Source organism: Numida meleagris, chromosome 13 (genome assembly GCF_002078875.1).
Source record: "Numida meleagris isolate 19003 breed g44 Domestic line chromosome 13, NumMel1.0, whole genome shotgun sequence".
Classification (NCBI taxonomy): Eukaryota; Metazoa; Chordata; class Aves; order Galliformes; family Numididae; genus Numida; species Numida meleagris.
The window spans coordinates 518,844-534,743 of NC_034421.1; the positions used below are offsets into that span (position 1 = coordinate 518,844).

A 15,900-nucleotide genomic window follows, 5' to 3' on the forward strand; every position below is an offset into this window, starting at 1 on the left:
GTGTCTATGACCAACACATTGTAATCTAAACTTGATTCCTTTCATAACTCCTAAAATTGCTAGGGAAGTACAGAATGCACAAACAAACGAGAATAGTTTATGAATAGAATGTTTATCAGTAATTATGTATCTACAGGCTCTTACAGGTCGCAGTACAGCTTGTTTTAACATTAGGATTGATGTTGTTATCATTTTATTGCCTCAGCAATAGATATAAGGCACATTCAAATTGTAGATGATTATTGTTGTGCTGGGTGTCTAAAAGGAGGGTCTGAAATGCATGAAGAGGTTTTCCTTGTACAACAGTTCTCTAATCACAGAATTCTCTCTGTTTACTTACGCATTTCTTCGGTATTTCTCTAAGAACTGATGTAACTCCAAGGAATTTTGCAGCTTAAGACATTACTGCCCCAAGTTGTCAACCTCAGTCATTCCACAGACATCCCTCTCAACTGTAGGTTAAGAGAAGATGCCAGTCTGTCAGCTGAGGAAGGTGAGATAGAATCACAGAATATCCTAAGTTGGAAGGGACCTGTAAGAATCACTGAGTCCAACTCCTGGCTCCACAGAGGACCACCCAAAAATCAGATCATACGTGTCTGAGAGAGTTTTCCAGATGCTTCTTCAACTCTGGCAGCTCAGTGCCACGATCACTTCCCCGGGGAGCCTGCTCCATGCCCACCATCCTCTCAGTGAAGAACCTCTTCCTGACACCCAACCTGACCCGCCCTGCCCTGCTGTGCAGCTCCACACCGTTCCCTCGGGCCCTGTCACTGTCACCAGACAGCAGAGATCAGTGCTGCCTCTCTACTTGCTGTGAGGAACTGTAGGGCCACGAAGCCTCCCCTCAGCCTCCTGTGCTCCAGGCCAAACAAACCCAGGGATATCAGATGTTCCTCATACATGTTCCCCTCCAGACCTTTCGCCACCTCTGCAGCCCTCCTATGGACACTATCTAATACTCCTTTTTGTACTGCAGCACCCAAAACTGCACACAGTACTGCTCTGGCAACTCTCTCATGGGTACATTAAACAATGCCGCAAAAGATGGTGATATGATGCCAAGAAATGCTGCTGCAGCAACAACAATCAGGAAGTGTATACATTCCTAACATGAATCTTAGCACAAGGCTGATTTTATGTGTTTTTGATTTGGTACAGCAGGATATTACAACTATTAGCACTCCTGCTGAAGTTAACATGACTGCACATACACTTAAAATGGTATTTACCTAAGTATCTGGATGCATTAGGTTTTAATCTCTTATACAGCTGCATTTTTAAGCAATTCATGAAAAAAATGCTAGAATATACCAACACAAAGCCCCTCTGGGAGACGGCATTAACAGAAACAATCACATAGTTGACTTGGTCTCTGTTTCTAATGAGGTCTCCTAACTAAACAGATAATAAAAGGATACAAGCCCTGACACTTCCAGATAAAAAATAATTAGTCTCAAGACAGAAAGCACTGCTCTCCCGAGAGCTGACTATCCGATGGCTCACAATAGGTTACTCGTACTTCATAGCAAGTATAGCTGCAGTGGGCAGGCAGATAACAGGTCTGAGCTTCTACAGAAGCTCTTGCATTTTGTTTCTTTAAGAAGCCCGTATTTAATGTGTGTCCATGTGTCTTCACTTTTGGATTCGTAACTCATTTTAAAGTGATTAATCTTTGGGGGGTTTCAAATGCTGGAAGACAGAAGGTTTTTCTACATGCAACTATTAATACCACCCTTCATTAACTTAGTATGTTTCTCCCCAGGGCAGAAATGTATACAGAAACAGTGCTAGCTAAGGAGCTAGCCAAAGACATTCCTGCAATATGCAGCAAAAATTGAGCACTAGGACGGGGAGCTATCCCATACTCAATTCCCTTCTGCAAGGGAATATATTCCTGTAGGTACGATACCAACAGTTCCTAAGACGTTAATGTTTTTATTCCCCTACAGCCATAGCAGCAATAATTAATTCTGAAGGAAGCAGTGCCTAAGGATCTGTAAAACTACACTGAGATTTCATTAATCTTCAGTATTCACGTTATGATAAACGTCTTCATACATACAGATACATACATATATTCAAAATATGGCAATCTGCAATGTATACACCAAAAAACGCAAAACTGATAAATTAAATCGTACCTAAGTTTACCCCAGTCTTGAAAGAAGCAAAATGTAAACCTACTATAAAAGGATAAATTAGCATGTCTAATTCCACAAAAATTAGAATACATATAAAAATGTAAAACCATAACTAAAAGAATGAAGAGGGGATATTAATATGAATTACACACTCTAATGCAGAATGACACCAAACTGTAAACCTGTTTTTAAAATTACTAATTGAAAAAAAATGTACAGTTTATTCATGGGAAAAGATTACTAGTAGGTATAGTAATCATACAAAAACTGTTCATAGTTTCTAAAACCTGTTAGGTATCTTCCGTTATTGCTACGCACATGGAAGAAGGTTTCTCCTTCCACACCTTACAGAATGGAAAGAAACAGAATTCTTTGTTACAAATGCCGCCAAATAGATTACTCCTCTGGCTACAGATTAAAACCGCAACCTCATATTACCCATTTCTCCCTTTCTAATTAAAGCACCTAGAGAACTTCCATTTCTATTAGAGAAAACAGTTTTCACTTTCAAGTTAGAAGTGCAGACATTACACTATTTCTTCATACAGTATTGTTTTGGTTGGATTTCTATTTCAGTTTACAGGATATTAAAATATTTTCATGTTCTAGAATAGATTGGTCAGGAACTGTCTAAAACAATCAGAGATTAAATACTAAGATTTTTTTTTTTTCCTGGATGCTAATGTAGAAGATGCACCTCCTGTAGAAGAATTATCAGCTACTGTCCAGAAATAATAAAATATTTTATTTTGAGAAGTGATCTATACAACTCATTTCCATGGTAAATTCGTCTTTCATTTCACACAACTCCAGCCCCTAAATTCCCCACTTATACGATGCCACCTTGCCTCTGAAGTTGCTATCTATAAAATGAGTCACAAGAGCATCAGTAGTATGTACCGTGTTGACAAGTGCCGGAGAGAGAAGATTTATACCTCCTCTACTTTACAGTCTTCTATTTACTTCAGTTTTGCTTCTTTGCTCATTGTTTTTAATCAAAATTTTCAACTAAGACACAGACTTATAGTCAGCAATTCCCATAGTAATTAATCTCTCTGCAATAGGCCAAAATTCCTTTTTTGCATCACATCAGCTTGTATGTTGCTGAGCAGAGCAAACAGATTTGAGCATTCTCTAGTTGACTCCATTAACTCTGGAAGAGTTCTTCCCTCTTTTAGTTTAAAGGCATTCCCCCTCATCCTATCATTATCTGACTGTGTAAAAAGTCAGTCCCCCTCCCGCTTGTAAGCTCCCTCCAAGTACTGGAATACTGCACTGAGTTCTGCCCAGATGCTTCTCTTCTCCATGCTAAACAGGCCCAACTCCCTCAATGTTTCCTCAAAGGAGGGGTGCTCTGGCCCTCCGAGCATCCCCGTGCCCTCCTCTGGACCTGCCCCAGGCCTAGATGCAGTACTCCGGATGGGGCCTCACAATGATCAGAAAGGATCGTTCACGTTAGGTTCTGGAAACAACTTTAGAGAGAAAAATGATTACTCTGCTATATAAAACATTTGTGCTCTTTTGAACCCACTAAGGGAATAATTCTTGGTGAACCTCAGTTCTATTATTTTTTAATTTGTTCCTAGTAAGTATTTCCAGCAATAAAACAATACATCAGACTCGTAGATGTTTTGAAGATAAAAACTAGCTATACTTCGTAATTTAAATCAACCACAACCAAGGCTTTTATTATGTGTACTGCTCTTCAAAAGGAGTCCATTTAAACAGCAATCTCATAGGCATTTCTTCCAACACAGTGTGGACATGGCTAGACTTCAAAGCCCAGAAGCGAGATAACAGGTCCTAGGTGTAAGACCATTTTGGGTCGAGTGTCCTAATATGCTAGCAGTTAATTGTTCAAGAGCTGGTTTAAGGTTGTAAGGAAGCTGTAAGTGAAATGAGTGTGTCAACTCAGAGTTTAATGTCCAGGTTACTATGACTACAGAGGGGTGCCTAGCTGCATTTGGTGAATGCCTAGAGACGACTACCTCAGTAGAAAAGCCTGCAGGATCAAAGCAGTACCTTCAGGCTAAGACCAATGAACTTATTTCATGGATTACTTGAATCAAACTTTGATCCAGAAGTAAATCATTAAATCACTGTCTCCTAGTGGCACCGCTGCTCCTAAGTTACCTCAGATAGATCACAGGATAATTTAGGCTGGAAGATGCCTCAGGAGGTATCTAGTCCAGCTTCCTACTCAAAACCTCTATCTGTCCCTCTTCTTGAACTTTTTAAAGCATATACAATAAACATGAAAAAATACTTCATTAATGTACGTTGTAAATCAATTTAAGGAGCTTAGATTCAAAGATATTTTTCTCCAAGGAAAAAAATAAATAAATCAGTGCCGCTATCTTATGCAAGCAAGAAAAACCATGAAATTCAACAAGTAAACATGGAGTACGAAGCATTAGCTTTAAGGCCATATTGGCTTTTCTGTTAGCAGCATAAGTGCACCTAAGAGTTACCACAGAAAATTAAAATGAAATAAATATACTATCTAGTGAACTAATATGTTACCTTACGTAAATATCTGCTACTTTGTTTATAACAACAGTGTCAAATATGAGATACGCCAGCATTCATGTGCACTTTCTGATGGAAGCTGGAGAATGTGCTTTATTTGCCCAGTAGAAAATGGAAGATTTTAAATATTGCATGGCAGGGTAATATCAGATCTCAGCGTACTAGAAAAGAAAGGCAGAATTTTCTTCTAGCAAAGAGACCATTCTTCTAGCAAAAAGCCCTTTTCAGAATGGCTGTTAATTGCTTACTACAGGAAAGCAGTTTTAATTGAAGTGGTTTGGGAACAGGGAAAGAACGTATTTTTGAAGTTATGACCTACTTTCTATTTCTAAACAAAATTCTAACTATGGAGTGATTAGCAAACTGCACTATATCAGGATTAACCCTGAGAGATAATGCGACTCAGCTGCTTTCTTTATGTTTCTCTCCCCTTGCCAGATAATCCTAACAAAAAAAAAAAAAAAAAAAAAAAAAAAAATCCTAGCATTTTCCAAGCCAATTCAGATTTGCTCTTACAGAGAACACTGGGGAAATTCCCTGCTTCTTCATAAGCATCACCTTCAACTTTGTGGAAAGTCTTGGGAGCGATGAATTCCAACGTATTTGTTATAGTTCACCTTATCAAGCAGGAAGATAATATGCCAAAGATTTTTTATTTTCTTTTTTTTTTTTTAAATACAGCAAAAATGTGAATCCTATAGAGTGAAAGGTGCCCTTGAAAGGAGCTACAAATTGATCTAATACCTTGTCTTCTGTAACTATGTAAACTGTTCACAAGTTTAATTATTTGCTGTAATGGATAACAAATGTTGAAAGCTTATTACAATCAGATCAAACATTTAACAAGAAACTAGATCTAATCTTCACTGCTGTTTGTAAAGTTCAACAGTTCATGCTAACCGAGACATACTTTTAATTCACATTCAGTCCACAAAACAGAAAGTTGCTAAAATAACAGAAACAAAATTCTAAAAGCCAATAAAAATATTATTTCTATCTCACTTGTTCACATGCTTTTAAGATAAATCATGTCTCATAAGATTGCTGGCGTGGAGTAATTCATTTTGGTTTAAGCTGCTTTCATACTATTTCAGCTACGTTCGCCTGTGATACTCCTTGTCCCCCAAAAACAACACACAAAAAACAAACATTTTCATCTGACTGTGGATACACAGGAAAACATAACTCATGGGAATAACCTATCATAATATTACACTTACTTATTGCCACAGCAGTTTTCTGGGAGGATTAAAAATTGCTATGTGTGTTACTGTCTCAGAACAAACAATCAAGATCCATCTATGGTAACAGCATACAGTAAACACACCATGATAAATAGCAAAAGCAGTGAAAACTGCAGTTAAATGAACACCATTATTAGGAAGAAAAACAGGGAGACTGATTAACAGGATTTAACTTGAGAACTGGAATATCAGAACTGTGAGAGTTGCTTGTACAGTGAATTGCTGAGAATAAGGACTGATACTGTTGTGAAAAATATGAACTTTATAGTATCCCACAGGCAATCCTCAGCTCTTCCTGAAGCTCTTTCTGCAGAGCATCCTATTGGTGAAGTAAGATCTTGACAATTCTCAATGACCTGTTGCACATTCATTTGGTGGTACAAAAGGAACATTTCTGCACTCCAGGGGTGATGAATAATGAGAACTATTTCCAGTAAAAGGTTGCTCCCAGAGTCATGCAGCTTGGGGGTACTGGTATTCCCATTTACCGAAAGTCATCCTGATGAGTTTTCTAGAGTGCAAATAGTATGTTGCGCTTACTGCCTGAGTGCTGAATGCAATGTGCATTAAAGGAGGACCAAAACTCTCAATTCCGCTCTGAACGTCTCACCAGCAGAATCCCACTTTCGTGTGGCAACATCTCAGCATCAGTGTAAAATGGTTTTTGCTTGGAGAATTAGGGAGAGGAAAGCAGCAGACTGAGCCATGTCTGTCAAGACCACTATACAAGCAACAGACAGCTCTCTGATGGCAAAACTACTGCTTAGGAAGTTTCTCACATCAGCTCTGAATATTATCTGGGATAGGTTGCCACTCTTCAACCATATTCTCATTCCTTGGGAGCCTGACTCTCCACCGCTTCTCTGACAGTCTTTCCAAATCAATACTAAAAATGATTACAAGTTCCCAGCTACATTCTGCTATACTTCAGCTCAGTTTCTGCAGGAGTTGTAGTAATCGGTGGCATTTTCAATAGTATGGAACATAAATCTTTTTGATTAAAAGTATACCTATGAAAACATTACCCAAATTATTTCAAATATGCTAACTGCTAAATTACATGTGTTCCTTCTTATCTTCTTGCTTGCACATACACCTTCAGGTATGGAAACTCCTTTAATATGAAAGTATGTTCGCTTTCTTCATGCTTATAATTACTAAATATTTCATATTTTTCATTATACTCGTGACAGTAGAAAGTACTGATAATAGTTCATAGATAAATTACTCTCAGTTTACATACTGTGAGCCCAACCCTACTTCTTGAAGGGTCCCTCATTAAAGGACATACTGGAGACTAGTATGTAACCAGAACAGATTAGAAATGTACTTTGGGATAAGAATCAGTACTTTGGTGCATGCTGAGGTTGGTGCAAAGGCAGAATTGACAGATACCAGCAAGTTCTCCGTGCCATGAATGGCATGGCAAATTCAAGCATTATCTTTCCAGAAATCCTGGGCAATGCTCTTCTCAAGTTCAACTGGACTGCAGAAAAGAAGTCATGCTATCCACGCTCATGACATCCACAGAACAGGATGAACTGGGAATAGCCAAAAAGAAAATGAGTTTACTATCTCTGTTTCCAAGCTTCCCCACAAGAGGACTGGATGCTGTATGTTGCAGAATACAATCACAGAATTATTTGAGTTGGAAGGGACCTTTAAAGGCCATCTAGTACAACTCCCCAGCAATGAACCAGGACATCTACAGCTAGATCTGGTTGCTCAGAGCACTGTCCAGCCTGACCCTGAATGTCTCTAAGGATGGGGCACTCACCACATCTCTGAACAACCCGTGCCAGTGAATCACTGTCCTTATAACCAATGACCTTAGACCAAGGTTCTGTAGAAAAAGAGATATTTGTCAAGATCTTTCAGTGGCTGAGAAGTAAAGAACACTGCACTAAGTGCATCTGACCAACAAAAGCCAATATGTATCAGACAGGTAAGTCTTTAAGTGCCCATTCACAAAAGAGGTTTAGTTACAAGCTTCAATATCTTCTGTAAGAAGTAAGAAAACTATTTGTTCAACCTTTCACAAGAACATGACAAGCAATGAAAAAAGCACCGACCAGTGACATTCCAGAGAGAGATGGAATCCATTAATTCCACAGAAAGAATTCTCACCAGGTACTTCGTCACACCGTAGTATTTCATTTTCTTGATTACTATTATATAGTAGTTAAAAATTGTATTTAACAGTGATTTTCTTCCTTATACGTCCCCCGCATCTTGCTTTTAGTAATTAAGTCCACAAACTTTTCCTCCCTTTTACTTCAAGTTGTCTTGACAGTTGAACTTGATGTTCTTCCCATCCCTCAGTCCTGTTAATCTGACATGAAGCACCTCGAGCTGTTTCTACCCTTATTAACAACCACACTTTTATTTTTATTAGACACTGTGACTTTAAATGCTTTCACACATTCTACATACTCCAGCTATTCTACACCCACTCCCACTTTCTGACAATTCAACCTAAAGGACAAGAACAATGAATGAATAACATTTAAAAGAAATATCAAGGAAAGAAATCTAATATTTTAACTCATCTCTAAATCACCCACTGTCTGGTTAGAGGGAAAGCTGTCTGGTGTGTAAGAACTGCAGCTGCAACCTCCTCTGAGTTTGGTGTTTGTTTCTCTAAAACACAACTGTCGCGTGCTTGGGAAATCTTAATCACTGTGCATTTGTGAATGCTGAATACATAAAAAGAAAACATCACCATTAGGAATACCATAGCTACAAACGTCACTGCTTTGAGGTAACATACACAGTGGGCAATCTTAAATGAACTAAAGGGAATCAGAAGTATGTAAAAAAGCAAGAAGTTAATCATTCTTTCTTATGATTCCTAGTGTCTAGATAAAACCTGTATCACCCTTCTGTCTAGCTTGATTTTTATTTCCTTCTACTTACTGCAACAGGACAATTGGAGACAGTGACGTAGCAGAAGGCCAGTGCCTGTCATTGAAGTAGATGATGCACCTGGAAAAGCTACATACAGCTGTGGCTTAACACCTTCACTGCAGAAAGTCTGCCAAGGCAAGGAAACTGTAAGCAGAAGTCTTAAGAGGTAATGTCTTACATTAAGAGATGTCCTTATCATAGAATGGCTTGGGTTGGAAGGGATCCCAAAGATCATCAAGTTCCAACCCCCTGCCACAGGCAGGGCCACCAACCTCCACATCTGGTACTAGACCAGGTTGCCCAGGGCTCCATCCAACCTGGCCTTGAACACCTCCAGGGACAGAGCATCCACAGCCTCTCTGGGCAGCCTGTTCCAGCACCTCACCACTCTCTCTGTAAAGAACTTCCCCCTGACATCCAATCTAAACCTTCCCTCCTTGAGCTTAAAACCATTCCCCCTTCTCCTATCGCTGTCTACCCATGTACAACGTTGATTCCCCTCCTGTTTATAACCCCTTTTAAATACTGAAAGGCTGCAGTGAGGTCTCTCCTTGCTGCCTTCTCTTCTCCAGGCTGAACAAGCCCAGCTCCCTCAGCCTGTCTTTGGAGGGGATGTGCTCCAGTCCTCTGCTCATCTTCGTGGCCCTCCTCTGGACCCTCTCCAACAGCTCCACATCTCTCCTGCACTGGGGGCCCCAGACCTGGATGCAGTACTCCAGATGGGGCCTCACGAGGGCAGAGTAGAGAGGAACAATTACCTCCCTCTCCCTGCTGGCCACCCCTCTTCTGATGGAGCCCAGGATACCATTGGCCTTCCGAGCTGCAAGAGCACACTGCTGGCTCATGGTCAGTTTGTCATCCACCAGGACCCCCAGGTCCTTCTCTGCAGGGCTGCTCTCAAGGAGTTTTTCCTCCCAGTTGGTATATGCATCTGCAATTACTCTGACCCAAGTGCAAAACCTTGCACTTTGCTATGTAGAACCTCATTAGGTTCACATGGGCCCACCTTTCAAGTTTGCCAAGGTACCTCCGGACAGCGTCACTTCCTTCTAATGCGTCAACTGCACTGCTCAGCTTGGTGCTAGACCTTACAAGAGATCTAACAGCTTTTGTAAAACAGGCACGCAGCCATACAGCGTGGGACCCATTAAGACCATGTAACGATGCTTAAATGAGTTTTATATGGAGCTCGCAAGACAGTTTTGAATTTTATTTTTAATAAAAGGGTGAAACAAGCCAACAACTGGAACAGATCAAATAGATTCTAGCAGTTTTTCTGGTCAATTCCTGAAGTAACTCCTAAAAACAAACAAAAAAAATCCAACCCACACATTGCCTCTGAAGAATTCTCTGCTCTGTTCTTGCATAGTAATTATCCCCTGGACTCTACCATATGCTCATGTAAAACAGAAATGTAATCTTTCTGCAGGGGTAAAATCTTGTAATGTGCTCCTCTGTGATGTATTTACAGATAGGGTCACCTCTCAAAACAAACAATTTACATAGAACTTTAGAAAACATGTTCTCAAAGACTTTCTGACTTGAGAAAAAGACAAGTGGTTTTGCAAAACAAAAACTAAAGAGGAACACTGATAATTGGGTTTCTGAAAACAGTCATTAGCCACTAGCTTGAACAAATCCTTCCTCGAGACCAATGTCCTTGCACACTCTATTATAGAGGAATGTTGTGAGGACACTGTGGGTCCGTAAAACGTCCCAAGGTTTTTGCATACAAAGTACAGTATCAAGAACCATTCATACTGTCAACACACAGCAGATGGATACAGCCAAACCAACAACTTTTGAAGTGTGAAAGCACAGCATCATCTTCAACTCTCACCAGCCCTAACGACACTAGGCATCCCCTCCACGAGAAAAAGTGCAAGTCATTCCTTTCCTTTTTCTTTCAAAAGAAAGAATGGCTGGCAGACAACTGACTTACTTCTAGTTTCCTATTCAAAAGTCAGAGTTGAAGAATAGCTTCTAAGAACGGACTGACACTCACAAACATACTGGCAATTTATAGCTCATTCTGAGTGAGAATTCAGTTCAGTGAAAATAAATTCAGTAGTAACTCCACCATGGAACAAGATGTCATAGCTGAAGAATTCAGCAACAACTTGTTTTCAAGTACCTTAAAATAACACCTGAACAACTTGTTTTTACAATGATTTGCTATGCTTCTCACATACATCTTCTTCTCTTAGTGTTTTCTAATGAAGATAGACATTGTGGTGACATTGGCTAGACCTTAGCAAAGTTCCCTCCAGCAAGAGAAACATGAGCACAGAGAGCAGTTTACTCACGGACGAGTGTCTGAAGAGTCCCGTGAAAGCTTTAATCACAGACCTAATTCAATTCTTTCCCCCTTCACCTTGTTAAATATGTGTTCTACAATGCCTGAATATATTTAGTGGAGAAAAGGAGGAAAGAAAAAAAAAAAAAAGACCACTGTGATGGTATTAAAGGCATTGAGTCAGACTGCCAAAATAGGTAAGAGGCAGTGAGGTCAGGTAGACATTAGTGGAAATAATTTAAAGTTTACTATATTATACAAAACTGGAAAACTTATGTGATGAAAACAAAGCCCTGTATGAAAGAGAAAACTATATTATTGTATGACTCATAACAAATATTTTATCATGATAATCTCATACCTCTGAAAGCAATATCCTCGAGAAATATTCTGTGAACCAGAATCCCCTGCATTTTTTTTTTTCCAATCTAAACTGAAGTGTGAACAAGGAAAGTTTTAAAGAACTTCCTCAGACTCATGATTGGATCATAACACCTTTTCTCACAGCAGTTCTCATTTCACACAATACACTTACCTAATATACTTAGGAACGGAACAGACGCCATTCTACCGGTCTGATTTGTGTTTAACCATAGCCACACAGTTTATACCATCTTAGTGCACTGGGAAAGAAAATCTAGATTACGATACTCTTGAAAGATATCAAATTGTATGAATGAAATGACCCGTGGCAGCTGTTAGCATTACCACTCCTTGTTGTTTCCAAAGCCATGAAGCTGTGGACCATTTTACATAAAAAGTATTCACTCCATTATAACACAAAACTGTCAAAAGATGCTTCAAAGGTCCATTAGAGCCCATTTTTCTTTGAATTGCAGCGTCTGTTGCAACAGATGCAAATTTTATTGAAGTTGTATTTGCTTTTGGCTCACAGCTTCCCACAGAGAGAACAAAATACATAAGAGATGTAATGCTTGCCAGATTAAGGGTCCCTGACTAGAACTAAAATAGCTGGCTCAAATGCAGATGGGAAATATAGAAGTTAGGCTTTGATTTCTGTTGGAGTAAGTATATGAACATATCTACATTCATAGTAACCTCTTCAGTGTCACCTCACAATATATCCTAATATGTAGGAGGATACTGTGGTCTGCCTCATTTTGCTTTCACATTTGAAATCTGATTCGCTTTGTTGAGATTATGCAGGTAGCTCAGCAGGCTCATGTCTCTAGTATGTGTAGGATAAACTTCAGGCATTAGTGCATTTATATGTTGCTACAGCTCTCTTCATATCCAAGCGGAAATTACGTATTTCATTCAAACTTGGAGGCACAGGCAATTCTAGCAACATACAGAACACCACGATGTGTCAAGTTTATCCCACACAATTTCAGACAATCAGACCAGATGTGAGAACCTGCAATATCTTGTGAAGACCAAGAATCTTATTCAGGCTCAAATAAATATCAAGACTGTTTCTTGAACTCCACCCCCATTGTGCAGAGGCACATTAACTGTTCACAGGCTGATTCTGTGCAGTCCTGCATTAAACAGGAAGTTTCAATGACCTCCAGAGGCCATCTGAAATCTATAACGCTCTGCAATTCTACAAATAGCCATAACTGATCATAGCTTTTAACCAGGTTACAATTATTACTAATTGGATCTATTGAAATAATTCTAGGTCTACTCACTCAAGGGCATTCAGAACCTGGAACTCGAGGAAAAGTAAACCACTATCTCATCCTATTTCTTCATCTGAGATAATCTTTGAGATTGTCAAAGTGGAAGGATCAAAAATATTTTAAAATAAACATGACCTTATTATTCAAACATTATTATACATCTAAATTCACTAATAGTTTTAGATACTTAGTATTAACTAAAGAGTGTAGAAATTATGAGAATAGCCCAAGTTTGCTAGCATTTCTCCAATTATTTGGTATATACTTTAGTCAAGTTTCACTTGACAACATATTTTCTAAACAGAAATCTAACCGTCCCTATGACAAAATAAAAGCAAGAAGCAAAAAAACTTTTAACTTGAAGAGTAAATCAGTCCAGTTGAATACTGAGATCTATTATGCATGTTTTCAAATGAGCTTATTTGCAAGCAGCAATGTGCCAGTTACTCCCACTTGTCCCTCATTGCTCTATCACCGAACACATCAAAATCATAAAAAGATCAAAATTTAATCACGTCAATATTAAGGTCACTAAACAGAAGTCACTCCCTCATGCAAATATGGAAATTTTTTATTTCTTAGGTTACCATGCTGTTTGAAAAAACCTTATCACCTGCTCACAGAAAAAGGTCATAATCTACATGAAAGAAGGATCTCAGAATGCAGTGTTGATAACAAGGTTCCACAACTGATCTCTGCCAAGGGAGACCTGGACAAAATTTTATTTTCACTGAGAGTTGGCTAACCCAAACCTGAACAACACCCTATTTTGTAAGAACATTCCTTTCATTAACAACAAAGTTCAGCAAATAAAAGATTTTGCTGCCCTCCTTGTATCTTAATTCCTCAAAGGCAGTGGATTTTCCTCATAAGAAATGCTGCACTCTGCAAGCATGAGATTTCGTGCATGGCTGCAACGTACTTCAAGTTGCTGTTCTTCATTTACCACTACTGTAAATATAAAATAACTTCACTGCTATATAAAGCAGGGAACAAATTCTGTGAAGTTGTGCATCCTTCGCACTGCTGTGTATGGCTACAGAAGAGGTAGGGGAAAGAAAGGTCTGACAGTTTGTCTCCCATTGTTCAATGTTGACTTTAAGATATATATTATTAGTTAAACAGAAAATACTTTCCAGTGACACACAGGAAATAAAGCCTTCCTGTTGGGAAGCAGAAGTGTCAAATATCACATGCTATGTTGTGAAAGCTTCTCGCTCAGATATGTCAGCCTCTCTGTCCTGACCAAAGCAAGTTACTAGAAGCTCTGGAGGAGGCCACAGAGCCATGCAAACCATAGTTCTGGTTTATCACTCAAGGCTACATCCCAAGCCAGATGTTGTTACTTTTTACCCAACCAGAAAATAAATACAGATAAAACAACTGCATACTAAATGAAAGATAATCTAATGAAACAGCAGGTAATCGAGTGAACTAATTGTAAAAATAGGTCCCTTTCAGTCATAAATATCTGCTTCCGTCACAAATAATCAGATCTAGAGATCAATACAGCTAGAAAAGGCAGCTTCAATACACAGAGTCTAGACACCAAAACCGACATTATCCAAAGGAAGTATCGGGAGATGTTGCCCTCTCCACCTGAAGAAGTGACTGTAGCACAACTCAGGATGTTTGCCACCACAGGCCATCATGATTTTGGCAGGAAATGGCAGATCCTGACATTTCAAATGCAATGAAATCACAATGAGACTAATGAAGAAGAGAAATGCGGGCTATAAGAAAGAAGTGCCCACATCACATACGCCAAGTAAACAGAAGGATTGCCTCAAGCTTGGGTTCTGAGAGTAAGAAAAAATTGCACAAAATTAGCTGGCACATGTGCACTCCAATAGACAGCCCAAAACTACAGGTCAGCTCCCTAGGACAAACAAAGATAACTGACAGCAAAGCCTGATTAAAGCAAGACTACCTGGAAGGGAAATAAACAAATGTGCATGAAGGAGGTGGCGCACATGCAGGAGGAGGAAGCGCAATATACTTGGTACTATCCTGAATCTTAGTACTTCAGGTCTGTACAGCGGTCACAGAACTGATCCTGAGCAAGAAGAGCATCCCTAAAGAAACTCAGGGTACCCTGTGCTTAAACAATCAATAATTAGTGTCAGTCACCTCAAAAGAGAGAAATGAAATAGCAAGACAATGGGGCCAGGGGAGCAAAACGACACCAGCTACCATCACCACACTAAAACACATCAGAAGCATTATACATGAGGCTGGTCCTTCATGAAAAAAGTAAAAAATTACAATGCAGCTGTTGCACTACTTTGAGTAATGTAGCCTGCTTTATTAAATAACAAACAGACAGCAAATCCCAACTGAGATTGTTCTGACACTCAGCATGGGGACTAGCATAAAACACACCCAGAGGCTTGTGGAGTGCAAGAATCCTCATAGGAGCTGGATTTGGAGATGCTGTATTTAAATTGTGATGTGCCCAAGCACTTAAGGACAGTACGTGCAAGTTCTCCTTCCCCATACTTATTTACAAAATTACATGCTAAAACCCAAGGAACACAATCAGTTTCTTTCCTCATTTGCATTCCTTCACATCTCAAGGAAGAGTTAACTTTTTGTTGCCTCAGAGGCAGTAAGTTTGCCTGAGAAGCGGGAAGTGACCCCTTATTACACTGGTGAACAGGGCTGTTGTGACTGGTCAGGGCCTCCAGGTGTTCCCACCCTACAAAACAAAGGTTTACAATAATTCCTTCCCTGATTACAGATCTATATTTTTAATCAGTTTCTGTTGCCAGAATGGAACAAAGGTTTTAAGCACTGCTGTTTCTTTCTAAGAGCATAAAACAGAAAAGCAACAGGAAATGAAAAGGGCTCTGGAAGCCTTGTGTTGTGTGGCTTTTTTTTTTTCCTCCCTCCCAAAAAAGACACACCATGCCTGACTCTTAGTCAGAATTCTCCTTCTGTTGGAAGTGTAACATTTTCTCTCACTGGGACCAGTGGGCAAACTGGAATTATCTGAACAGGTCTGATTTTTGTTCAAATCCCAAAACTCTTTTGTCTTTCTCAAGGACAACAGTGATTAGCCAGAAGCCCTTCTCACATCACAGCACACAACTTGGATAAACGCACAAACATTTCGAAAATGGTTTTGTTTGCCT

The 15,900-nt window shown here is 39.4% G+C and overlaps 1 long non-coding RNA gene across 18 annotated transcripts in view; it reads right to left on the bottom strand.

Moving 5' to 3' along the window:
- The window catches only part of LOC110405685, a 382,975-nt gene that overhangs the window by 149,912 nt on the left and 217,163 nt on the right, over positions 1-15,900 (bottom strand). The window lies entirely within an intron of this gene.